This window comes from Apodemus sylvaticus, chromosome 3 (assembly GCF_947179515.1).
Source record: "Apodemus sylvaticus chromosome 3, mApoSyl1.1, whole genome shotgun sequence".
NCBI classification, from domain to species: Eukaryota; Metazoa; Chordata; class Mammalia; order Rodentia; family Muridae; genus Apodemus; species Apodemus sylvaticus.
Genome location: NC_067474.1, coordinates 16415868 through 16441223, shown reverse-complemented (window position 1 = coordinate 16441223; position 25356 = coordinate 16415868). Strand labels below are relative to the sequence as shown.

The 25356-nt window shown below is 39.9% G+C and overlaps 1 pseudogene; it reads right to left on the bottom strand.

The window, feature by feature from the left end:
• Window positions 1-3519: 3519 nt before the first annotated feature.
• LOC127679761 (40S ribosomal protein S11-like) lies at window positions 3520-25118 on the bottom strand (annotated as a pseudogene).
• Between the last annotated feature and the right edge of the window lie 238 nt (window positions 25119-25356).

The following is a 25356-nucleotide window of genomic DNA, read 5'->3' as shown; positions in this document are numbered from 1 at the left end:
TTTAGTGTTGCTTTGCTTTGGAGCTGTCTCAAACTCTGCCCAGGCTGGCCTGAAACCTCACCTCACAAGCTCTGAGACTGTATACACATTCCTCTAGGCTAAATTTTCTTACTAATATTTATTTAAAAATAAATTCAAGTAATAAATGTGGCCATAAGCAAAACCTATCTTCTTGCTCAGTGTTTTTTCCTGCTGGCAAATACTTTTGGAATAAGTTAAAAACTAAATAATAAAGCACTATTTCTGTTTGTCTTGAAGAGAGTACCTTACAGTTTTGAAATTAAAATACTGTACCATAAATTAATGTAAAATAAAATTCCTTGGGCTTGCAATGATAGTTAATGTGAGAGTAGAGTCTAGTCTAACCACATAGGATTTCCCTTCTTAAAACTATCACAGCTCCATGGTAGTGTGCTTGTCTAGGATAGACAAGGTCCTAGGTTTTATCCCCAGCCCCACAGTAAATAAATAAGTAAATAAATAAATATTTTCATAGCAAAGCAAAAGCATAGGAAGAAAGAACATTCAATTAAAATTTAGAATTATTTATAGACATCTTTGAAGGAATACTCTGCAGGTTGCTGTCACCATTCTGCCCTGCCCCCCTTCCCACAAGTCTCAATGACCTTACCCAAGAACATAATGTGTCACAAGTCAGACTTCCTGACTTGTCCCAAGAGTAGAGATTGGCCCGCCTCATTTATACTGCTTCTATGCATGATTGATTTCCTATGAGTCACTGCCATTCTCAACAGGGCAAAGTTCAAAGTGAAAATATGAAAATGAAGACCAACCACCTTGTCTCTAAAACATGCTCAACCACTTCTAAAATCTGCATTCACTTATGTGCTGCTATCCCAGAGAAAGATCAGAAGCCAAAACAACACACAGGTCCAGCTTCAGCCACATGACCAGTAAGGACACTCTACTGCCTAGTTTTATGTCGATCTGCCATGAGCTGGTCTTGGGTTCTATAAGAAAGCAGCCACAGCAACCCATGAAGAGGAATCCAGCAAGCAGCACCCTCTGTGGCCTCTGCATCAGCTCCTGCCTCCAGGTTCCTGCCCTGTGTAAGTTCCTGCTTCAGTGCTCTTGATAATGAGCTGATATATGAAACTGTGAGAAAAATCAACCCTTTCTTCCTCAACTTGTTTTGGTCAGGGTGTTTCATCACAGCAATAGTAACCCTAACTGAAACAGGCACTTAACCTGGATTTTCACTGCGAGCAAGTTTCTCCCTTTCCCAATGCACAGGAGTCACAGTCAAGTCTACAGAACACCTGCTGGCAAAATGTCCCAGTGTAGAAGAGACAATCTCTGCTAAAGCAAAGACTGTAAGCATGAAGAAGTTGGCAGATAGTAGTCTAATGTGAATATAGTAACTGATGTGGCCATGTAGGATTTAGCTAGACTTGCAAAATGTATCTTCCTTGGCAACTCAGTTATGAATCCCCAGCAGCCAGTAACTGAAGGGTCTCGGCTATCTGCTCTTGCCAGTACTTATTCTGTTTAGCAAACAAATTATAATAGCTTATTCATAAAGATGAGTAACAAAAATACATGTACTACTTTCCTAGAGTATTCAACTTGGGTACTTCGTTGTTTTTTATTTTGTTTGTTATTCAGTGCTGGAAATCAAACCTATGGCTTTCCTGCTACCACCACAGCACCAGGCTACATCTTTACCTTCGACTTGAGCATCATTTTATTAGCAAGAAGATACCCAGTGCACGTTTGTAGCATCATAGTCTCCAATTCTAACTCAATCCTATACAGACGTCATACCCAAAGTGGTAGCCTCACGGTCCTCCAGGAATGCATGGGCTCTTTCCAGCTTTCTACTCCCATTTCCTACTACAAAACTCTAGCTAGTTAGCCTCTAACTATTCTAGAACAGGCAAGAGCCTTGTTCTCTTCCCTTTCTATGTTATTAATGACAAGCACATTTTCTGTGGCTGACTCTAATGATGAATTCTGAGTCCACCCTGTAGTCATCAGCCTCCTCACCTCTTCCTCAGGCTTACGCCACTAGTCTTCCATCTGCATCATTATTTCTCCATTTATTACATTCAGTCATTACATTTATCTGCTTTTTATCCAACCTAGGCCCGTGAGTGCCAGCTCCCTCGCAAGTCACCTGTGTTGTTCATGGTTTTTGCATGCCTTGTGCTCAATACTGTAGTATTCAATGAGGAGGTCACCAAATTTGTTGAGTGAATAAAGGATTGCCAACACTTTCTCCGTGACCACTGGTTGGACTGAAGCTGGGGAAGATTAACTGCACTTTCTCATCTCTCTTCGTTACTCTTAGAGCTTTTATTGCTTTTACTGGAGCTTCATTGCATCATTATAAGAGAAGGAATTCCTTTAAAAGGGGGCGCCTCCGGGAGCGTGTATTTCATTAACAGAGTATTATCTCGAGGGGTAGCTAAGAACTCCCTAAAGAGGGCTGTTGCTTGTAAGAGTCTTTGAATAATTTTGACTGATTAGGTATCTTAATCTAGTTGCCAGTTAATTGTGTTTGTCTGTGATTAAGAATATGATTTTCACCTGCTCCCCGAGCACAGTCTCTCTGTGTTTGGAGAAAGCCAATCTCCCTTCTTTCATATCTGCAGTGTACTCTTTGAAGGTGTTTGCAGAGGGGATGAGTGCCCAGCTATCACCTGGAGCCAGAATCTGGGAAGAGGAATCCCTGTCAAGCCACCTGCAGACTCACTAAGAAAGATTCCTACACCCACTGGCAAACAAAGAGATCTGAGGGCCAACCTCCTGTCCCACCCCCTTGCTCTGTGCCTTGATTACTATTTCTGGGAGAAAGAAAATGACTCAGTCATTTTGCCTTACAAATCGAGTCACAATATAGCATTAAAAGTTAAAGTAGGATTTCTCGGAGTATAGCTATTTGCAAACACCAGATTGTCCCTTGACTTTCAATTTGCTGCACAATGATACCTTTAAACAACAAACAGTGAGAAGAAATTGCCAGTCAAATGAAAGTGCACAAAATACAAGGACTCATTATGTGTAACAAGTGGCTGAAGTGGAATGACTGGAACTGGAATTACCCCAGGATGCCTCCTGCTCTGCTGCCTCCACAGATCTGGTGTACACAGAGGTCTTCTCATCCACAGACCAGGGCATCTTAAAGGAGCAGCTCCCTGTCTTTTACATTTTGTAATTTTGTCACTAGTCCTAAGTTTAAAGGGGGAAGGAAAAATAAGATATGCAACTAAAACAGCAACAGGAAAAGTTGCATCTCTCCTGAGTGTCAGCTAACAATGTGCCATACGCTGACAATACTGACAGTGCCTTGGACAGACTGGGACATTTGCTGCGATAGTCAGATCACCACCCCCAGGAGTGCAAGCGTGGATCTTGTGGCACAAGACAAGGTGTGTCTGGGGTAAAAAGGCCTGAGGAAACGGGAAGTTTTCAGGTTAACATAACCTTCCAGTGACCTGCTTCTCAATCACACCACTGAATTCTTTCTTCAGCTGCCAAACAGTTAAACCCATTTCATTAACCATAGCTACTCCTACACACCAAATGCTTCTCTGTCTGTTCTACAGATGAGAGACTGAAGGGTAGTCTGGTTTGGGCGCATTTAGGCACACTGGCAGCAGCAGGCACAGCTGTACTACATCTGGTGCCCCTGGCAGCTTCAGGGGCATCAATTCTCCGTGCCTTAGCCCGAAAGTCAGTAGGCTCCTGGACACAGCCCACATCAGGCACTGTGTCTGTGCTTCTTGTGAAATCAGGGTAGGTGGTCAACTTCCGATTTCCTAGAAGTGTAAAGACAATCTTTCTACCATACTTTCACAGGCAGTCACTGTCCTGAGTGACCTTGAAATCTTGACTGTGTTCTTTCTGACACTTCTACCTTAGTCAAATAGTCCTGGTGGCAAATTTCCATACATAGGAAATTATATAAACATCAGCACTCTGCACCAAATACTACCATTCTAAGCCAGACAAAGTTATTATAAGCTTCAGATAGAATTTATAATTGTCATCTGATATGAGATTTGGCACACAGACAGATTTGTGAATTATATGTCTGCAATTGCTTACTTTAAATTGCAATCAGCCATGTTCTCAAAGTTTCTTAAATAATGAAACTATTTCTCTTTAATTTCAGAATTTCTAAAATTTTGGAGTTTAAGTGACCTGTGAATTTTGTTACCCACTTTACATATTTATACATTTTCCTCAAAACTGAATGTCCACACACAGTTGTCCTCCCACACTTTCGAGTGGGAACTCTTTGTAACTCAGGTATAAAATTGTGATGCTATCAGATCTGACACAGGGCGAAGGACTGCACAGGGGAGAAGAGTGAGTTCTCTTGTAGATTCAGTTTTTGATATAACGGACTTACAAAATAGTATATTGCATTCTAAACTGTTGTTATATAAGAATAGCTTTTTAAAGAACATGGATTTGGTGATTTATTTACCACTATATTAAAAAATATAACAATAACCTATAATACCTTGCAGAGTATTTCTCTATGTATGTTTCAGTTTACTTTAGAAATGACCTCACCAGTAGTTGTTTCTACTGTGTCTGGTTTTTTTTTTTCCAAGAGGAAATGGAATTAGAGCGATGAGTGACTCACCTGGAGTCACAAACAAGAATCTCAGTTTTATTGATACCTGTGCTTCTTCTGTAATCTGCACTGTGAATTTGGCTTTACACATACAAAGGAAAGACTCCACCAACTTCCGGTGAGCCAGTTTGTCTTTCTCCATTGCTGGAAGGACTTCAGCTCAGATTTCAAGGGCACTCCAGTGAGGGTTGAAGATGTGGTGCAGCATTCACTCTGTGCATATACATGTGTGAGTGTGTGTGTGTGTATGTGTGTGTGTGTGTAAGCACGCATGTGAGAGCATGTGTGTGAGCATGGGAGCATGGTAAGTGTGTAAGCACGTGTGTGTTCATGAGTATGAGAATGTGATCATGTGTGTTTAGGTGTGTGCTATAGATTGATCTCTATACATGCTAAACAAACATTTAACCATTAAGCTATATTTTACATTTTACAATGTACTTTGAAAGAAATATATTTTGCAATAGTGCTCTCTATAATTGAATGCCAATAACAAATATAAGGACATAGAATGTAATTATATTTATTACATATAATTATATTATTAAAATCCTCATGGCAATACATGCTTCAAGTCATTTTCCAAATTCCTTCCAAAGGAGATTTTTCTCAGTGGATCTACAGAGGACCTTGGGAAACTGTACTTTAAGAGTGCTGGAATTCTATTCCCCAGCCAAAGGATGTCTTGTTTCATGGTATTGCAAGGACTATTTATGCATTTATTTATTTATTGTGGGGAAGTTAGAGGATGGGATGTGTATGTGCTGGCCTGGCACATGAGCAGGCCAGAATTTGACAGTGGGGATGTCTTCTTGAATTGCTTCTCCACTTTATCTTTTGAGACAGAATGTCTCACTGAACCTGTGGGTCGGTCATTAATGGGCTGGCTAGACTAGCTGACCCAGGAGCCACTGGGATCCTTCTGTTTCTACCTCTTGTTTTTTTGGTGGGTGTTCCTGATCAAACTTGGATTCTTGTGCATATATAGCAAGTGCTTTCTTTACTCACTGAGCAAACTCCCCAGCCGTGTGTGTGTGTGTGTGTGTGTGTGTGTGTGTGTGTTTTGTTTTGTTTTAAAGGATGGAGGTAGAATGTGGCTGATAGAGTGGCTGCCTAAGCAATCAAAGAACCCAAGACTCTGTCATCAGCACTGCTGGGTGGAGGAGAGCTGGGTTTGCTTCCTTTTTTTCAAATGCAATTAATTTATTTTTAAATATTATGCATGTTGGTGGTGTTTTGGGCCAAATATGTTGTGTGAAGGTATCTGATCTCCTGGAACAGGAGTTACAGAGAGTTGTGAGCTGCTGGGTGTTCAACCAGGGTCCCCTAGAAGAGTAGTCAGTCCTCTTAACCACTGAGCCATCTTTCTAGCTCCTGATTTACTTCATAATCTCTAATTATATGTAAAATAATGAAAACTTCTAAGAAAAAATCTTGTTAGGTTTATGTATCACTTTTCTGTAAAATAGATGTAGACAGGGCTATGTCTCTGATAATGAGTGTAGAGACTGTTGGTATCCAGAAGTGTTGTACAATTCCTCCTCCTCTTCTTCTTCTTCTTCTTCTTCTTCTTCTTCTTCTTCTTCTTCTTCTTCTTCTTCTTCTTCTTCTTCTTCTTCTTCTTCTTCTTCTTCTTCTTCTTTTTCTGAGACAGGGTTTCTCTGTGTAGCCTTGGCTGTCCTGGAACTCACTCTGTAGACCAGGCTGGCCTCAAACTCAGAAATCCACCTGCCTCTACCTCCCAGAGTGCTGAGATTACAGGCGTGCACCACCACCGCCTGGAAAGTTATACAATTCTTAGGCTAGCAATTCTTTGTAACTTTGAAAGTGATTCCAATTTAATTTTTAAATTAGACATTGATTCTTGAAACCATTATGATTGACTAAAGAATCCTGCCATAGAGGATCACACATTGCTTGATTCTGTTTGCTGACAAATGTCTTTAATATACAGTATATGGGAGAGTGCACTATAGGTTGTTCAGACCTGTGGGACAAGAACTAGTGTTATTTGGTGAAAAACCTATAACTTGATAGGACAGAGTATACAACAGAATATTCTAAACTGAACTGTATACTTTAAACAAATGAAGATTATTGTATATGAATTTTATGTCAAAAATTAGAAAGCAAAAACAATCTGAAAAAAACACAAATAGAAGATCTGGTTTGAAGCTGCAAACCAGCTTGGCTGGGGCAGCACAGTCAGGATTCCTCTTCTCCAATATGGCCCACCCCAGTGGTAAATAGATCATCTGCCCACCTCCAGAGTATTTCATAGGAAAACATTCTGTTCTTAAGCTTTTAGACCAACAGACAAAAATGCAAACATCAAACTTTACTGGAAACGAATTCACACGTACTTCTAAAAGAGGTTTTTTGTTTGTTTTTAGTTTGCCTAAAGCATTGTGTAAATTTATTTTGGAGCCTTAAATGAGATTTCTCCTCTCTGTCTCCCCAGAGTGAGGAAGCGCCTTGTTGGCGGCTCATGCTAATTTTCTCGGTTTTATTAAGAAATGGCATCTAGGCTTCAGGAATTCCCAGGAATTGAAACAATGGATAAGCTTACCTTCAGTCAATCAAGTTCATCATGATGGAGGCAACTGCAAAGATGGGAAGAAAATCTACTTAGCATGTTTCCTTTGTCCCAATATGAGTGAGCTGGCCGATCTGTTTTTATCAGACGCTCCATCCCTTCCTCATTCTGAGACTTGAGAGATTTCAGAAGAACTTAGACCAGTGTTCTGTGATTTTATATAAGAATGGAGGCTGAAGCAGCTTTAAAAATAATGTGTAGGAGAAAATCTTCTTTGGTAGTGGATACTTTTTCTCCTCCCCACATGAAATAAAACAACCTTACCAATAAGCTGCCTGACTGTGCTCTCTGGGAAATGCTTTCTACAGGAACCTGAAGAGTAAAGGGCCTTACATGCCTGCCTCTGTGGCAGCCAGACTGGTCTCCTTTAAGAGTATATGTGACATATACCAACATGTGGAGATCAGATCTGAGGATGGTGGGGTGCATGCTTGACCGGCTCATGGCTTTGGGTTAAGTACTCAGCATCACTGAGATAAATGAAAGGAAAAAACACACAAAAAAGCAACAAACAAACAAACAAAAAAACAGCTAGAAATGCTAAAGTTCTTGTAGGCGTGGCCATGGTATTGTAAATAGAGTTATCACAGGTAGGGGGATGGGGACATTCCACCGCAATAGAGAATGTTTGCCAGTTGCCCATCAACATCTAACATTCCTTCCTGTCTCAAAAGGAAGGATTTTCTTAAAGTTAGTTGTGGCTAATTTTCTATTTGGAAACATTTGTCGGAAATGAAAATAAGACTCCCTGTAACATTAAGTGATAAGCCTTATCACTCATTTTGAAATCTTGAAGTTGTCCTCTTCCTTCTCCTCCATATTCAAATAGGTAGTATAACAGAATCAAAATGAAGAAATTTCACACATTTTTGGTTATTGTATGGGTGTCAATTTTGTAAAACTTGGTCATTTTCACTTTGGTCCAGGGTAAAAAAATTTAGCTGTCTCAAAGAACCAGACTTCCTTCTTTCTTTCTTTCTTTCTTTCTTTCTTTCTTTCTTTCTTTCTTTCTTTCTTTCTTTCTTTCTTTCTTTCTGTCTTCCTTCCTTTCTTCCTCTCTTTCTCTTCCTTCTTTCCTTTCTTTCTTTCTTTCTTTCTTTCTTTCTTTCTTTCTTTCTGTCTTCCTTCCTTTCTTCCTCTCTTTCTCTTCCTTCCTTTCTTCCTTTCTTTCTTTCTTTCTTTCTTTCTTTCTTTCTTTCTTTCTTTCTTTCTTTCTTTCTTTCTTTCTTTCTTTCTCTCTGTTTGTCTTCTGTCTTCCTTCCTTTCTTCCTCTCTTTCTCTTTCTTTCTTTCTTTCTTTCTTTCTTTCTTTCTTTCTTTCTTTCTTTCTTTCTGCCTTCCTTCCTTTCTTCCTCTCTTTCTCTTCCTTCCTTTCTTCCTCTCTTTCTCTTTCTTTCTTTCTTTCTTTCTGTCTTCTGTCTTCCTTCCTTTCTTCCTCTCTTTCTCTTTCTTCCTTTCTTCCTTCCTTCCTTCCTTCCTTTCTTTTCTTTCTTTCTTTCTTTCTGTCTGTCTTCTGTCTTCCTTCCTTTCTTCCTCTCTTTCTCTTTCTTCCTTTCTTCCTTCCTTCCTTTCTTTTCTTTTCTTTCTTTCTTTCTTTCTTTCTTTCTTTCTTTCTTTCTTTCTTTCTTTCTTTCTTTCTTTCTGTCTTCCTTCCTTTTTTCCTCTCTTTTTCTTCCTTTCTCCCTTCCTTCCTTCCTTCCTTCCTTCTTTTCTTTCTTTCTTTCTGTCCGCCTTTCTTTCTTTCTTCCCTTCTCTCTGCTATGTGTCTGTCTTTCATGACAGAGCTTCTCTATGTAGCCCTGGCTGTCCTGGAACTTGTTCTGTAGATCAGGCTAGCCTCAAACTCAGAGATTCATCTGCTTCAGCCTCCTGGGTGCTGGGACTAAAGGCATGTACTACCAGTTTTCTTGACAGCCAATTAGATGGTTTTTATTTTTTCATTTTAACTTATTTCTCTAAAATAAGATAATATATAAAGATTTCTCTTCTTTTACTAGGCTGTAGAATTGCTTCTGTAATCAGAAAACCACTATTAATGAGAACTAAAACCCAAGGAAAGACAGACCTCTTTTTACAGTTCTCTAACCAGCAAACAGACCATCATTAACATTTGGACTGTAAGTAATTTTTACTGTTGTAAACATATGTGCAATTATTACATTCTGATTTCAGAAAATTAATTAGTAGAAGATGATTTAACAATTCTTATCTTCAATTCTGGTTTTATTTAGACTTTTAAAGAAAGATTATATCTAGTTTTGGAAGAGGCTGACTCCTAATACTTTTTGATAACTTATTTGAATCAGATGGATTGCAAGCCCACAAACAAATGCCTGTGGTATATTATCAGCTCATTAATTACTGATATGTTCTTATTTATAGTCAAAGTTGAATTTGGAATTATAGAATTTTCTAGAGTTGCCAGATCATTGAACTTTGCCTTGAGGAGGTTCTGAACTTCAAAGCAATTATTTATCCTATGAATTCATTTCAAAGTATTAGTCAGTAGAAAGTATTCTACCAATATATCTATCAAAAATTATATTTTAAGAAATATTATTTCTACTTGAAATAATATGATTTAACTCAGTTAAAAAACAAAAAGAAGAAGAACGTTGAATTGTAGAATGTAGTTGAATTGTAGGATGTAGTCAGTTTGGGCTGCTTTATGGAGTCAGATCAAACACAGGCTCTTTGCAGGCAAAGTGGACATGCTAGGTTGGTTCCAGAGCTGATTTGTGGAGCCCATTATGGTCTTGACAAAGTGTTCAAGGTTGCTTTTCTATTCACTCAGCCAGAATCCATAAATCTCTCACCTGGCTTCTTTGCTGTACGAGTCGTGCTGGTTAATCATGTATGTATGAAGGCATAGCACATTAGGCTTGGAGAGTTTTCTGATAGGAGCCAATTTTTAACCACCACACTGTTGAAAACTGGCAACAAAGGAAAGCACTTCTGCCTACTATTAAGGTGTGTTATCAACTAGGAACCACAAATAATTCTGCTGGCCAATTTCCAGGGCCAGAAAGAAAGGCAGGGGAGGGGAGAAAGCAATCTTCTAAAGTTGTTCTAAGAAATCACAACATCAGGAAAATCAGTTAATAGAGAGTCGCAAGTGACCAATAAGCAATGGGAAAACAGGTCCACAAATGCAGACACAGCTTCCTGCCTTACATATGCACATTGAGATGCTTTCTAAAGACTGAGTGCTAAACCTCACATCTGTGTGGTAAGTGGAGAAGAGCTGTAGTCAAGGAGAGTAGCCCTTCATGCCTACTGGCTTTTTCTTTTCTCTGGATTATTCTATTTATATTATAATCTGAAATTAGAGGTTTTTCTAAAGGTGAGTCACACCATGCACTTTGGAGGATTTTAGTCAACTAAATTCTACCCAAGACCACTAAGGATGCTATTTGGAGTCTCAAAAATGGGTCTGCCTTCCTTCCTAGATCTTTCTTGCACCTGTAGCTCAGTTGCTTGTATGACTTTGGGATAATCTGTTTGTTTCTTCCTTTCTGAAGTAGAGTGTGCATGTTCTATGCCCTTTTTTGTTTGTTTGTTTGGTTTTTTGTTTTTATTTGTTTGTTTTGCTTTGTTTGGGTTTTTTTTTTTTTTGGTTGGTTGGTTGGTTTTGTTATGCTATACTTTTGGTTTTTCAAGACAAGGTTTTTATGTGTAGCCTTGGCTGTCCTGGAACTCACCCTGTAGACCAGGCTGACCTCGAACTCAAAGATCTGCATGCTTCTACATCTTCTACAACTATCTTTAATTGAAGTTACAAATTAATGATGATGAATCATTTTCTTTTACAAATAATTTCAGATATTTATTTTATTATTATTTTTTAATGTTGGAGGTGTTTTGCCTGCCTGTATGTCTGTGTACCATGTAAGCGCATGGTGCCGTCAGATGTCCTGGAACTAGCATTACAGATGATTAGTAACTGCCATGTAGGTGCTAAGAATTGACCCTGGCAGACAGGACCTTTTGCACAGAAACCAACACAGAGACATTTTCATATATTACAGAATTCATTTTAAAGTGTGTAGTTTAGTGTCATACCCACATATGTACATCCGTAAGTGTTAAAAAATATGTCATCACTTGTCACAGAAATTTATAGTCACTCTTATTTACCATAGACTTGACCCTAAAAAATGTTAAACTAACTGCTGTCCTCCAGTTTTGTCCATATTCAGCACGGCACATAAGTAAATGCCTGCTTTGGGCAACTGCATTCTCTCAATACCGTGTTTTCAAGGCTGATAGACGTGGTTGTCAATAGTTCAACAACCTTCCCTTCCATGAATATGGTACATTTTATTTGCCCCTCATCAATGGATATGCCATTCAGCAAACAGCTCAATTGTTTCTATCTGGGGCTATTATAAATGATGCTATTATGAACATTTATGCACAAAAATTTTTCTTGTGTGGATTTACACTTTCGAGTTACTTAGGATAGAAACACCAGCGATGGGATGACCATGTAACACCTGAGCAGCATTCGGACTGTTTCTCAAAGCAGCTTCACCATTGTAAATGTATAGCCATACATTTTGGGTTGTGTTCCTCATTTCCTTACTGGTATTTATTGATGCTTGTTTTGTTTATGCCTGCATTTGGTTTGTTCATTTATTTGTTAGGAATGGGGTCTCTCACATAGAGACTGTTCTGGAACTCACTACGTAGACCAGACCAGGCTCCGGTGCTGGGATAAAGGCGAGCCCCACCGTCGTGCCCAGCTATCTACCATCTAAAGCGTGGGTTAGACGACACTGAAGGGGGGCCCATCGCTCAGCCTGTCCCAGCTTCCACAACCTTCATTCTCTGCCCATCTGACAGAGTCTCCACCCATCTGATAGAGTCTCCGCCCATCTGACAGAGACTCCGCCCATCTGACAGAGTCTCCTAGCTCCTTCCCTCCCAGCCAGGGCAGCAGCTTTCTGGCTTCTATCTCTGTAAATTTGATTACCCTATGTTATGAATTACATACTGTTTGCTCTTTATGAATGGCTAGTTTCACCTAGCACAGCATCCCCAAGATTCATGAATATTCAGCAGCATCAAAATTTCTCTCCTTTATAGGCTGAATAATATTCCTTTGTATGAATAAACCCTGCTGAGTTAAATGTCATTATGGTTCAGGTAGGAGTCCAACTTTATTGTTTCACATATCAAATATTGTTGTTTGAATATCATCTGTGGCCCTCTATTAATCCCTAATAGAGATAAGTATTGGGATTTAAATTCCTTTAGTATGTCAAACTCTTAAATGTCAGAAAAGAAGAATCAAAATGCTGTTGCAAAAGATTTGTTTTAGGGGTGACCATAGGTACTCAAGATAAACAGTAAAAAACCAAGACCAAAAAGCAAGCAAACAAAACGATGTGGTATCGTGAGGGTCTTTTCTTATGCTTTATAGTTTTTCTATTTTTTCATTTTACAATCAAAATGTAGACTGCCACTGCACATGGACACTAAAAGAAGCTGTAACTTAAGCACCTTTATTTATCGTGATCATTACCAGCATTCAACTATAGTGGTTTTCATAAAGCATGAATGTGCATATAAAAAGATTAAGAATTGCGAAAATCTCTTGTGCATCTGAGTTGCCAATAGGTGGCGCTAGCCATTAAGTCAGTATTACAGTTGTTTTTACAGTATCCTGAGATTAATAAACTATAAAAAAATCTCCCACTGAAAAGACAAAGCACCTTCAGGAAAGACACAGATGAGCAGGATAAGATGACCACATTTCCCTCCTTACAATGCAGTTAGATTCAAATCGCTGGTCCTCAAAGACAGTTCATCTGACCTCAACAGGGACCGGGTTACAGATCTGAGTTGTTCAAACATTAGAGAGAAGAGCCTTGGTCCTGCCCAGGTCGTCATCTCTACGAATCACAGACACCATCACCTCCCCTTCTTGGGTCCACTTGAAAAAATCTGAGAAAAGTAGAGGATTATTTAATATTTTCTTTAATTCTTGCAATAAAATAGATGGAATTTCAGAAGTGAAGGGCCTACTGGCTCCAGCCAGGTTGTTGCCAACAAAACACAAAGGATTACTTATGAGACAGAATTCTGTAACTTGTGTGCATCTCCTGAATTACTGCAATAGGTGTCAATCAGTCTCACTGTCTGGGAAATTAAGTTATATAAGTGAAGTGTGTGTGTGTGTGTGTGTGTGTGTGTGTGTGTGTGTCTAAAAATTGATTGTTATATTGAGAACTTGGATAATTCCAAAGTTGGTGTACTTTTGCAAGCAACACTCACTACATGTTAGCATAATACCATATATTGAACATAATGACTCTACTTCATTTTTATTTGTGGTGTCATACTACAGAAGATGGCAGGTAGGCAAATAAACACCAGGCCATTATTTAGAACATCCAAAGAAACAAAAGAATTTGGAAGACAAAACTAGAACTTGTAATAATACAATTTTCATATTAGTTCAAACTTAACCCAAATATGTTCTTGGAATATGTATGGGTTTTTTTTTTTAATATAATTTTATAGTTTAGAGATGTTGGTTAAAAATCAACAGAGATATTATCTCAGTCACAATGCCGCGTGCATGCCCTCTTGGCCTTGTGTTTGCACACAATGGCCCCCGGCTAAACCACTTTAGCAGTCAAGAGATAATGAAAAGGAAGGATGGTTAGCTAGCATTCTGGCATCAGGAACCTCACTTTTCAAATGGTTGGGAAGTACTGTATCAATAATGTGTACACCAGATAACTTATTATTTACTATTTATAATAAAGTATGTTAAATAACTCTGTTCAAATACTGTGGGGATGAGTACCCAGGGCCTCACACATTAGACAAGGGAGCTTCATTTCCATTCCCGGAATATCTTTGATTTGGTTTGGTTTTTGACACTTGTATCCTAGGCATGTCTTGATCTCAGCTGGCCGAAGTTGACTTTGCACTGCTGATCCTCCAGCCTCCACACCCTGAGTATTACATGTACCGCTGGGCCTAGTTTAGAAGTAGTGCGGATTAAACCCAGGGCTTCAAGCATACAACAACACTTAACTAAAATACATCTCCAGTCTCCAGGAACAATGGTTGTGTTAGTGTAAGGCATGTTCTCCAACACTAACGAGTGTACCTCTGGCACATGCATAAACAAGTCACAAGAACTTTGTGCTTTTATTGCATTATTGCTTTGAGACAGGTCTTGCTGTGCAGCCCATGCTGGCTTTCCAGCCTGAGATCATCTTGTCTCAGGCCCCAGAGTGCAGCCACATGCCAACATAACTGGACAATTCAAGATCCAAATTCTCATTTCAAAGCCTTTGGGGCCTATTACAAAAACAATGAACTACACATTCATATCTTGGAGAGGTCTGGTACAGTACCCTGCAGGCAGACGTTGAAATGTGAGTGTAAATGTTAATCTTTTCACGATGAAAGTAAACAAAATGAAAAAGAGACCTTAACATTCATTGTATTCCTGTCTGGTACGTTGTAAAATTATTGTGCTTTTCAGGCCTGGATTGTTGTTAGTTTTAGAATTTTACTTGAGGGATCATGGACCTACCAGAGGATTCATTCAGTCCTCATGGTCCTCACAGCTGAAATAGACTGTTATATGAGTACTCTTTGGAGTTCAGACAGGAGGACTTTTCATAGCAAGTTGGAATAGAAAGTATGACTTTTCATTTTCTTGTCATGTGCTTATGCATTTATCAGGACTTAGCCTAAGAGGTAAGAGCCTGACTGAGGGAAAGGGCCCAACTCCCACTGACTGCCAGTCAGTAAAAGCTACTGATGTTTAGGGACAGGAACGCCCACCAGTGGGTGACCCTGGGCTGCAGGTCAATAGGCTCAGGCAGATGAACTAAGCTCAAAGTTTGTTACTCCGGGAGGATAGTGACACCGTGGGAGTCATAGCACATTGAAGTTTATAAAAACAATGTCTAGGCTAGAATAACAGATTCTGAGTAGCCACGAATCCAGTTAGACTGGGTTTTCCTTATAGTTTTAGATTCTAGAATTCTAGGTAAGGAATATTGGACTTTTGCATATCTCCCACTAGTTAAATTCCTCAGGATGCAGTCCTCTGTGAACTATGAAGTGATTTATCCACATATAGCACCTCTGCTTTTAAGCTATCTTAAGCAAGCATTCCTACAGTGACATCTGTAGCGTCTGTAGCAGTCAACTCTGGGTAATTTATGTAACAGTGGAATTGGTCTGGGCAGAGGAGCCAGTAAGAGAGGATAAGTATCATTACATAGCTAATGATGGCATTAGGTTGAACCTGAGAATACACATCTTGGCCCCACTGCATCTTACAAGTGTCCCAGCAGAAACTGCCCTGAGCCTCTCACCTTTAAAGTGGTAGTCTCTCTAGTGAGATCTTTTGACACCAACACTGGGCCTTCTATGCACTTGTGCAAATACCACCATTTAACCTGACCCAGTAAATCTTCAAATCATTCTGTTAGCGTCAACCACCCTTCAAGGGAATGCCTCCACAAAGGCAGACACATCAGCAGGAGAATGAATAACTCTACTGGGAGCCTGGGCCAACACAGGTGCAGAGAGATCCCAGAGAGGCTAACCCGGGACACATCTCATTTTCCTTCCTCCTTTGCTTCCTTGCAACCCCCGCTTATGATGTCTACAACACTGAGGCGAGGCAAACTTCAGGCTAGAAAGCCTTATGGATTAAGAGAAGAACAGGAAGTGAATAGAACTGCAATATGCATGTATGAAATTCTCAAAGGATAAATAAAAATATATTTTAAACATTCTCTAAAAAGAGGTATGTGACAAGTACGTTAACGAGGCCCTCGTTTTCAATAGGATCCCCCCAATCAGGGACAGCAATAGAATGTGAACACACCATTTTCCAGCCCTAGGATGCTTTCTCTACTGTATTAGCTATTTTCTCTTAATAAGCACTCAGGTCATTGCCAGCCTGACCCAGCCAAAGTGCATTACTCAGACTGCTGGGTGATAAGATTTCTGAGACCAGAGAGACTTCTCTTGACCCTAGTAACATGGAGCAATGTCTAGGTGTCCAGGAGGTTTAAATGGGGGTGACAGCAGGGAGGATTAGGAGATGCCAAAGGCAGAACCCACTGGAAGCCACAGAAGGATGACAGGTACCAGAAGCAGGGAGGAAGACAGATAAGATGGGCAATCTGATACTCATGGGGAGAAGACACTGGGAGAAGAGTAGTTCTGCCTCTCAATGGATAGGTTCCTGTTGAGACCCCATCCTCCTCCCCTGAAAGCACTGGAAAGCACTAGGAGGCGAATGTTGCTATCTAATAAGATCCTGCCAAGATGACAAGGATCCAGAAGCCATGCAGAGCAGAGAGTAAGTACTGAGTGCCTGGTGGGCTGGTGGGCTATTTGCTCTGTTGAGTGTCTCTAAAACAGCCAAATGGGAACAGCCCTGCACAAGACAGTTAACCACGCCACTAAATAAAACAGCAATCAGGAAGCTGCTGCTTAAAGATGTGCCCAGAATTCTAGACCTTACAAGGTAATCAAGAGCACCTCTTCCAGCTACTCTGGTTGTGCCTTCCCTCACCCCTATCCAATAACCTTTGACTTGATCTGTGAGCTTCCCAAGCTTCAGTGTCCCATACTGTCCTCTGCTCTCCATAACTTTCAATCTCCATGACTCATGAGTGCATGAACTTGCTCAGTTTGGCTCAAACATCCAGGGAGAGGGGACTACTTCATGTTCTCTCGGAACATAGATCACAGCCTACATAGTTAGGTCTTTGAATAACTAATAATTTTAAAACTTAGTGTTGTAGGTTAAGACTTTGGTTACAGTTGTGAGAGGAAATCATGCTAGTTTTCAGTGAACAATGTGATAAAATTGTTGCTGGGGTCACTTAGGACCCTGACTTAGCAAGAATGATGAGGTACAGCATCAGAAAAGTCCTCCCCCAATTAGGTTTTTAATTGGTTATTTTATGGTTTAATAATACAGCCAAAGTCATTTTCTGTTTTGAAACAGTTTTTTTAGTTAATTTTATATGTATGGGTATTCTGCCTGCATGTATCCCTGTACACCACATGCTTACAGTATCTGTGAAGGCCAGGATAGTGTGTCAGTCATTATGCGGGTTCTGGGAATTGAGCCCTGGTCCTCTGGAAGAGCAGCCAGTGTTCTTAACTGCTGAGCCAACCCTTCATCCCCTGAAACAATGACTTTAACATAAAGAATGGTTTAAGTCAAATTCAAATTTAGGACTTAGGGCAATTAAACTTCATCTAGAGAAAAGTCAACATATTTTCAGAGAATTTGGTAGGCAGATACATGAAATGGATATACTACTGTTCTTAATATAATTGTTTTAATTGATTTTGTTAGTGATTTTTCTTTCAGTATGATTCACTGATAGAAGACGTAAATCAATTGCTGACCACTAAGATGGCTCTTTTTAGCATGAAAATCATAAATGTGATGGTTTTCTTATATGTTGGCATAAAGATAGCTACATATATTTAAAACAAAAAAATTAGTCATTTTTTAAAGAAAAAAAAAACACTGTATATGTTCCTACTTTCTGTAAAAATAATTTTCAGTTGTTTCTGGAGTTTACAAGTTTTAATCAAAATGTTTTGATTTGTTTGGTTTCCACACAGACACTGGCACAATGTGTATCCTACAGCACATATCACTTGAACTATGAGACTAGAATATGAAGATCTGAGTTACCTGTGAGAATTCCTTGGCAATGGAGAGTCAGCGTCTCATAGCCAACCAATCCCAGGAGGAGGCAAGTCATTTCAGGCAGACCCATCCTTATCCGGCACTGGACTGCATCCAAAGGAAACAAGACAGGCTCTGACATCAGAAAGCACCTGTTTTGGATGCCTTAGAGCATCTCTGTAGTTGAGAGCAGGCCACAGGGCAGCTGTGCAGCCATGGGCCGTGCTCCACAGTGGCAGAAGGATTGACAGCTATGAACAAATACAAAGGAAGTGGAGGCACACACGTCCAAACTCCTCGACGGTTTTGTCTGCATGCCACTAATGGACCTAGATATCTTTAGCTGGCCTCAGAGAAAATTCTAAAACTGAATCTTCAGTCTCTCATTCCCTTAAAAGTGGATTTTAGATATTTAAAACAAAATAGTAATGGTGGACTTCCCAAGCCACCCAGACGCTTTTCTGAGTCTCTAGAATTTGTTCAACAGTACATCAAATACCTAAAATTTATTATTTCAAAACATAATTAATACACCTTAAAAACATGCTACATAACAAATGAGCTTAGAGCTTTGCAGAATATAACATAACGTAAAAATTACATTTCTCTAAACATCAATAGATAATCATAAAATGAAATTAGAAAACTTCTATTACAAGATCACAATATCGGTCATAGAAAACATTTACAATTAAATTGAATAAATATGTGAATATAAAGTGAAGACTCTAAAAACTTGCTGTCTGGAGTTGGGTAAACAAGGGAAAGCATAGCCCAGGTCTTTTAGCCACAATATTTAATAGTGTAAGATGGAAATATTCTTCAAAGGGGTCCTCAAATTTAGCATGAACCTTGTGATCGTTAATGCTTATTGTCAACTTGACAGACCTGAGAGATGGGTTTCTGGGCATGTTTGTGGACAACCATCTTGGTTACATTAATCCATATGGAAAGATTCATGTTAATTGTGCCCAGGAGCATTCTGGGAGCAGGGACACTGTGTTGTACACAATGGAGAATGCCTCCAGACAGTGGATGAGACATGACCAGCTGCCTCATGCTCCTCTCCTGCCACATACTTCTCTGCTACGATGGGCTGTACCATGAGTTGTGAGCCAGAACAAACCTCTTCTCCCTTAGTTGTTTGTCAGAATATTTTACCACAGCAACAGAAAAGGAAACTAAGACATGTCCCTAAAATCTCAGCTAATTTATTTATACAAATGTACAAGCAGAACCTAAAACTTCTACGCAAATTCATAGAACACAGACAAGCCAAAAAACGATCTTAGGAACAATGAACAAAATTGGAAGAGTGATACTTGAATTTCAACACTTCCAGAATTTACCAAACAGAAACAAGAACTGAAGTACCATAAACAAGAGAAACACATATATTTATAGTTGGTTTCTGTTTGTTTGTTTTAACTTAAGGATCGAGAGACAATGCCATGAGAAATCATCGTTTCTCAACCAAATGAGGAGTATCTTAATTCTTTACATAAACACCCATGTGCAGCAGATATATCTGTAATCCTAGTGCTGGGGATGCCGTGAGCTCACTGGCTTCCCAGGCTGACTGAGTTAGTGAGTTCCAAGTTCAATGGAAGACCCTGCCTCAAAAACTAAAGTGGAGGGTGGTAGAGGAGGACCCCCCCCACACACACACACAAACTCACACACCACAAGAGATATAGGAATGGTCAAAGCACATGAAATACAAACACATGAAAAAATCCTCATGCATATAACTGTCTAGGGAAACACAAATCAAAACCATGATGAAGTAGATTTCACACTCACTAAAATGACTCTTTTATCAAAACAATAGTCCATAACAAGAGTGGCTAAGGCTAGCCAACGGGAGAATGGTAGTCATCAAAAATTATTGACAAAAATGTAAAAGTCCCACCAAATGGTCAATGTAGAGTTACCATATAACGAACAATCCTGATCTTGGTACATACATCTACATGAAATCTGGACCATGTTTGCAGGCCACAGTTCCTAATAGTCAAAGGGTGATAACCATCAAGGTGCCCATCACCTAGTTAGAAAAACATGCAAGAGCTACACAATGGAGATGATGTAGCCACAAAATGGCTTCAAATGCAAGAACCAGGTTTAACATGGATTACACTTAAGGAATATGGTAAGTGAGAGACTCCAGACACAACAAGTGGCCACCAATGGAAAATGGTCTATGTATTCCCCAGAAGAAAAAAATCTTTAGAAACAGAGTGGATTAGCCATTTCCAGAGGTCAAAGGATGGGACAGGGGAATTCCTGAGAAAGACTTTGGCTTTTGAGAGGTTCTGGAATTAGATAATAGCGGTGGTTAGAAACTCTTGTGACCACACTGAACTGCACATTTTAAAGGAATGAATTACATATAGTGTATTTTGTGGTTGGCCATATGCGCGTGCGTACATGCACACACACACACACATATGAGAGAGAGAGAGAGAGAGAGAGAGAGAGAGAGAGAGAGAGAGAGAGAGAGAGAGAGAGAGAGAGAGGTGGGTGGCCAGATGCAGGGCTTGAGTTGGCCCAGCATCTACCCCATCTATAATTTATTGGAATATCTAGGATCTACTGAAGTGTGTGAAAGTGCCAGTCCTTCAGATCCAAACCTGCAGCACCTTCCATGACACAGGACAACAACAGAATATCAGAGAGGATCCAGTAGAGATAGTGTAGCAGAAACCAGAAGTCTCAAAACAGACCAACACCTCAATGCAATGCACTTGGCAAGAAAAGATGTGTGGACCAAAGGGCACACTGTGTGACACACCATGACACATTACAGCGTCCACAACAGGAGTTTTCATTCTATCTCATTTTATTTTCTTTGTAGGGGGTGGTTGCAAGGTTGGAGGGTAGATACAAAGAGACAGGCTGATCAGTGGGATTAGGGTGCATGAGGAAAGAACCAATCGAAAGGAAAGGAGAGAGAGGGGGAGGGGAGAAAGAAAGAAACAAAGAATGAATGAATGAATGAATGAATGAATGAAGGTGTTCTTATAAGATGGGCTGTAAGCAAACCTTTGAGACATTTTCTTACATAGTGATTGATGGGGGAGGGCCCAGCCCATCCATTGTCAGTGGTTTCATCCCTGGGTTGGTAGTCCTGAGTTCTATAAGAAATCAGGTTGAGCAAGCCATGAGGACCAAGCCAGTAAGAGCAGCCTCTGCATCAGCTCCTGCCTTCAGTCAGGTTCCTGACTTGCTTAAGTTCCTGCCCTCACTGTTTTTTGATGATGAACTGTTACATGGAACAATGAATAAAATAAACTCTTTTCTCCCCAACTTTTCTTTGGTCATAGTATTTTATCACAGCAATAGTAACACTAACTAAGACACACAGAAATTGCATCTTAAATTAAATTCAAACAATTACTTATCTTTATTTCTGAGACTTCAGTTGCTCATTAATGTACAAGAATGGGTGGGTACAGGTTCTTGAGTTAGGATTGAAAGGTGTAATCCTAGGGTCAGAAAGACTACAGTCTTCGGGGAGTCCTCACCAAGTACATTGCCAGCTAGTATGTAATGTATGTGGTATGACGGGGTCAATAGAAGTCAGGGTACTTATAAGATATGGTTCCTGAAAAATGAATCAAAGTTATTCAAGCAAAGCAATGAAAATGAATTCCAGAAAAGGAGGTACTTGGTAAAACATCCTCGCCCAGAGAATAGTCTTCAAAGGTCAGGGAGAGGCCTGATCACTGAAGTTCCTGCCACAGCAATAGAGTCTCCAGTTTGAAAGGTTAAAAATAAACAACCCTCAAAATGATTTGATTAAAGAACAAAGAGCTTGGTTTATTTGAGAAAACTAGAGGAGAGCTGATTGGAACAAACCTGGATTCAAGTGTTCTTTGCCTTCTCTGCCCATCACTGGCAGGCTGGAAGTTGGTTGTGGCCAGGTGGCCACTGTTGCTCCAGGCTTGGATTCCACTGGCTTGCAAACCAGCAGACAGAGCTGTGCTTCTGGGCAGGTTCTCACATGACTGATATTTCACTGGGTGATTAGACTACAAGGCTGAGACAGTCTCTCTGCACGAGGAATTATATTTCCTCCTCTCCCAGCCCTAGTCAAACCAGAAGGATGAAGAAAAATGGCATACCTCAAATACAAGGAGGCGGGCTGCCCCCATGCGTGACTTGCACAGTAATGAAGAAACCCTGGATAATCAGGGAATGATGCCTCGTGGAGACATTGATTAAGGCAGTAAGTGGCACCAAGAGAAAGGTCACTGATCTGGAAGTTCTTAGGCTAATCCAGGAAACATTATGATTGCTGACATTAGATAGTATCAAGACAGAAGAATAACGAACAAACCTGAGTGATGGGAATGGCAATTTAAAAGCTGAGTGTGGGGAAGTGTGCTCCACTGAGAGGAGAGCTCAGCCCCACATCAGGTTTAAGGTAACCTAAGGAAGAGGACCATTTGCCAAGGCCCAGAGAACAAGAACAGTTCTGGGATAATTTACATATTAAGGGTCCCTTATATGAACTGCTTGGAACTAAATGTATTTCTGATTCCAAATGTTTAAATATTGGCATATATACAGTAGGATGTATTGGATATGAGCACTAATTCTAAACACAAAGCACATATATATATGTATCACTTATACATATATGCATATATATATATATATATATATATATATATATATATATATATATCCAGAGATAATTTTATATAGTAACTGCAACTTATCACATGGGATCATATGTGAAATATTCCAGTTGTGTCCTCTTGCTAGTGCTCAGCGAGTTTTGGATTAGGGAATATTTGAACTTTGGATCCTCAGACCAATAATGCTCAAGCTGCACCTGTGCAGTATCTGCTTAGTGCCTAGCTGTAGCTCCTAGTTTGAAGCTCACAGTACCAGAGTGTGCATCCCTGTCACCAGGCACACACTCCTTTTGGAAGGGTTCCTGCTAAGTGAAGAGATGGGATGATGGAGAAGACCTATCCCCAATTCTCCCAAGAGCTTGTAAATTCTAAGAGGCTAAGGGTATATATATTTACAATAGGCAGCAGTGGAGCGGAGTAGAGGTGAGCTCTCTGCCCTGACTACCCTAGAGTTATTTCAGAAAGGGGGCCTTGGTCAGGGCAAGACTCAGTTTTAAAATGGTGAGAATAATCAGACAAGCAGAATCAAAATGGTATCTGGAATCTCTGCTCTTATGAAACTCCCTAAACCCCAAAGACTGGGTAGATTGCATGTTGTAGGAACTGGGAACTATGACCAGCCAGCAAGCGTTCCTTCTCTACCAGGAGATAGCTCACAGCAGTAACCCCTGACTTTTTACCTCAGGAATGTCACATGCTTACTACCAAGTCACTTTAAGAGCCAGACAAAGCTCTAATGGACTTCTTCACAATTCCCAAAGATGAGTCACTCCTAAAACTTCCCTACAAAGAAAGCCCTGGGCTCTCCCTGCAGCTTTGTAAAGTCAAGAAAAGAAAAAAGGGGAGAAGCTGGCCCGTCAGGGGCTGGCAAAGAGGCTGGGCACTCCTTCACCAGGGTCTGCATGGACCCGTTGTAAAGGGACTTGAAAGGGATCAGAAAGGGCCAAGGCACACGAGTACACTTCAGACTGTGTAGCCAAGTGGCAACTAGCCTTGTTTCCTTCTACACAAAGGTAGAAAAAAGCCTGGGATAATCCTTAAGACAGAAACAAACAAATAAACAAAAAAACAGCTTTAGGACTGAAGACTGACCAGAAAATATTGAGAAGTTCTAACTGTACTATGAGGAAATAAAAACAGGAGGTGGCATGTTTATGTTGGGAGGATGGGAAGGATTGCTTATGTATTTCCATAAGCAATTATAACATCATTAAGGAAATATGAGAAAGTCATTACCATTGCACAAATACCTGCTAATCTGTGTTTTTGGACATCAATCAACTGAATTCAGCAGTTAATGTATGGTTTTTCAAATTATGCAGGCATTATATTTTCATTTTACTAATTCCTCTTGAGTTTAAATTGGTGATTTCCTTAAACATTCCACTTCTAAATAACATTTAAGATAGCACACATCATATTGGCATTCTCACTAAGAGTGGCATCCCACATTCCCAGCCCTCGTAATGAGTGTCACGTTTTGTCAGCATTTATTTGAGCAGTCAACCAGCTGCAGAAAGACTATGCACTGCATGCCTACAAACAAGGGAACAGGGAAACATGACACTTCCTGTCTTTGGTCAGTCTGTGTGCCTATTCTCTGTGGGGAGCCATTGGCCGGTGAGCAAATCACTCTGTTCTATGTATAGTTTTGTTGATTAGCATGCTTCTCTAAAAGTTCCACACCCATGGTTTGTTAGGAATGACCAGCATGAGCAAACAACCACTCTAATGCTATGAATCCTGCATTAGGAGTTAAAGAGAACAGGAAGGACTTTGGAGAATTTTGAGAATTCTCCATGAGTTTGGAGGGTTTTTTTCAAATTGATTCTGAGGTTGAACTTCTCTCTAGTTCAGTCAATGGAGGCTGGAATACTCATGGAATTGCTATAGTAGTAACTCCTTCCTCTTGTTTTTAGGTATCAGACGTGTCTTTTACTTAAGAAATTCTAAAGTTACATGAGCTGACTCCTTACACTCCTAATAATAATAATTGTTATTATTTAATTAATATTATATATAATTAATTAATTATTTAATTTAAATACTTAAACAATAATGGTAATATAATAAGTATTATTAAGGTTGGAAAAGAGCTTATGTGTTCTGGGGAGTCACTTGTGTGCTTCAGAACCTCTGGAACTGCTTCTTGTAACCTTAGCACATCAAAGTACACTGTCTTGTTCAGAGGCCTGCATTCTCCCAGGGTGACAACGTGGCCAACTGTACAGCCCTGAAACAGGGGATCAGTTCTTGCAAATTGTCTGAAATTGATTCTATTTTCGGACCTAGAGGAAATGATCCTAGCAGATGACAATAGTCTTGCATCTTCATCTTGGTCACAACACCAGACGGAATGTGACCTTGGGTAGAGACTTTACCAGTGAAGGGGCACTTCTTGCCACGTAGGAGCCCTCAGTGACCTTCTTGGGCACCATGAAGCCTACTACTCTTGTAGTACCTAAGGAGCTTCTCCTTTGTCAGTTTCTCCTGGTAGAACCCACTTCTTGTTTCAAAAGACTGTGACCTGCTTTGGGGAAGCATACTTGGTCTGAATGTCCACCATCTTCCTGGCAACCTGAGGAAAAATGTATTACTATTGTTTAGTCTCAAGAATTTGGTTTCTTTATGGGTTTTTTTGGTTTGTTTGTTTTTACAGTCATACAGAAACGACAATTCGATGGTATCTGAGTGACCTGTGACCTGGTTAAAATCTGAAAAACAAGTAACCTCTGGAAAGAGCTCATTAGAAGACTCTGTTTTTTTGAGGGCTAATAACCTCATCTGACATATCAGGTGCCAGC